Genomic DNA, 3,217 nt, shown 5'->3' with positions numbered 1-3,217 from the left:
GATTAGAAAAATCCGGTAAAAGTACCCCTCCCGACAACGAGACTCGTTCCCGATTTACAAGATTAATTTTTAAAATGATTTTTTCGACGATCCAACCGTACGATTTAAGATATATTTTGTCATATGAAAAAATTATTAAAAATTAAATTCATCTTGCATGTCAGGATTAGAAAAATCCGGTAAAAGTACCCCTCCCGACAACGAGACTCGTTCCCGATTTACAAGATTAATTTTTAAAATGATTTTTTGATATCCAACCGTACGGATGTTAAGATATATCATTTAGTCATATGAAAAAAATATTACAAATTATGATATCCATCTTGCATGTCAGGATTAGAAAAATCCGGTAAAAGTACCCCTCCCGACAACGAGACTCATTCCCGATTTACAAGATAATTTTTAAAATGATGTTTTCGAGGATCCACGTAACGGATGTTAAGATATATCAATTTTAGTCATATGAAAAATTATTAAAGAAATTTGAAATCCATCTTGCATGTCAGGATTAGAAAAATCCTGGTAAAAGTACCCCTCCGACAAACGAGATTGTTCCCGATTTACAAAATTAATTTTTAAAATATTTTTTTCGACGATCCAACCGTACGGATGTTAAGATATATCAATTTTAGTCATATGAAAAAAATTATTAAAAAATTTGAATTCATCTTGCATGAGGATTAGAAAAATCCGGTAAAAGTACCCTCCGACACGAGACTCGTTCCCAGATTTACAAGATTAATTTTTAAAATGATGTTTTGACGATCCAACCTAACGGATGTTAAGATATATCAATTTTAGTCATATGAAAAAATTATTAAGAAATTTGAAATTCATCTTGCATGTAGGATTAGAAAAATCCGGTAAAAGTAACCCCTACCCACAACGAGACTCGTTCCCTGATTTACAAGATTAATTTTTAAAATGATTGTTTCGACGATCCAACCATACGGATGTTAAGATATATCAATTTAGTCATATGAAAAAATTATTAACAAATTTAAATCATCTTGCATGTCAGGATTAGAAAAAATCCGTAAAGGACCCCTCCCGACAACGAGACTCGTTCCCGATTACCAGATAATTTTTAAATGATGTTTTCGATGATCCAACCGTACGGATGTTAAGATATATCAATTTTATTCATATGAAAAAAATATTAAAAAATTGAAATTCATCTTGCATGTGAGGATTAGAAAATCCGGTAAAAGTACCCCTCCCGACAACGAGACTCGTTCCGATTTACAAGATTAATTTTTAAAATGAATTTTTTCGACTATCCAACCGTACGGATGTTAAGATATATCAATTTTAGTCATATGAAAAAATTATTAAAAAATTGAAATTCATCTTGCATGTCAGGATTAGAAAAATCCGGTAAAAGGTACCCCTCCCGACAACGAGACTCGTTCCCGATTTACAAGATTAATTTTTAAAATGATTGTTTCGACGATCCAACCATACGGATGTTAAGATATATCAATTTTAGTCATATGAAAAAATTATTAAAAAAATTGAAATCCATCTTGCATGTCAGGATTAGAAAAATCCGGTAAAAGTACCCCTCCCCGACAACGAGACTCGTTCCCGATTTACAAGATTAATTTTTTAAAATAGATTTTTTCGATGATCCAACCGTACGAATGTAAGATATATCAATTTTAGTCATATGAAAAAAATATTAAAAAAATTGAAATTCATCTTGCATGTCAGGATTAGAAAAATCCGGTAAAAGTACCCCTCCCGACAACGAGACTCGTTCCCGATTTACAAGATTATTTTTAAAATGATGTTTTCGATGATCCAACCATACGGATGTAAGATATATCAATTTTAGTCATATGAAAAATTATTAAAAAATTTGAAATTCATCTTGCATGTCAGGATTAGAAAAATCCGGTAAAAGTACCCCTCCCACAACGAGACTCGTTCCTCGATTTACAAGATTAATTTTTAAAATGAATTTTTCCGATGATCCAACCGTACGATGTTAAGATATATCAATTTTAGTCATATAAAAAATTATTAAAAAATTTTAAATTCATCTTGCATGTCAGGATTAGGAAAAAATCCGGTAAAAGTACCCCTCCCGACAACGAGACTCGTTCCCGATTTACAAGATTAATTTTTAAAATGATTGTTTCGACGATCCAACCATACGGATGTTAAGATATATCAATTTTAGTCATATGAAAAAATTATTAACAAATTTGAAATCCATCTTGCATGTCAGGATTAGAAAAAATCCGGTAAAAGTACCCCTCCCCACAACGAGACTCGATCCCGATTTACAAGATTAATTTTAAAATGATGTTTTCGAAGGATCCAACCGTACGGATGTTAAGATATATCAATTTTAGTCATATGAAAAAAATTATTAAAAAAATTGAAATCATCTTGCAAGTGAGGATTAGAAAAATCCGGTAAAAGTACCTCTCCCGACAACGAGACTCGTTCCCGATTTACAAGATTAATTTTTAAAATGATTTTTTCGACAATCCAACCGTACGGATGTTAAGATATATCAATTTTAGTCATATGAAAAAATTATTAAAAAATTTGAAATTCATCTTGCATGTCAGGATTAGAAAAATCCGGTAAAAGTACCCCTCCCGACAACGAGACTCGTTCCCGATTTACAAGATTAATTTTTAAAATGATTTTTTCGATGATCCAACCGTACGAATGTTAAGATATATCAATTTTAGTCATATGAAAAAATTATTAAAAAATTTGAAATTCATCTTGCATGTCAGGATTAGAAAAATTCGGTAAAAGTACCCGTCCCAACAACGAGACTCGTTCCCGATTTACAAGATTAATTTTTAAAATGATTTTTTGACGATCCAACCGTACGATGTTAAGATATATCAATTTTAGTCATATGAAAAATTATTAAAAAATTAAATTCATCTTGCATGTCAGGATTAGAAAAATCCGGTAAAAGTACCCCTCCCGACAACGAGACTCGTTCCCGATTTACAAGATTAATTTTTAAAATGATTTTTTGATCCAACCGTACGGATGTTAAGATATATCAATTTTAGTCATAAAAAATTATTAAAAATTGAAATTCATCTTGCATGTCAGGATTAGAAAAATCCGTAAAAGTACCCCTCCGACAACGAGACTCGTTCCCGATTTACAAGATTAATTTTTAAAATGATTTTTTCGACGATCCAACCGTACGGATGTTAAGATATATCAATTTTAGTCA

This window comes from Apium graveolens, unplaced genomic scaffold (assembly GCF_009905375.1).
Source record: "Apium graveolens cultivar Ventura unplaced genomic scaffold, ASM990537v1 ctg6677, whole genome shotgun sequence".
NCBI lineage: Eukaryota > Viridiplantae > Streptophyta > Magnoliopsida > Apiales > Apiaceae > Apium > Apium graveolens.
The sequence above is the reverse complement of the archived record's forward strand: the minus strand, read 5'-3'. Positions refer to the sequence as shown.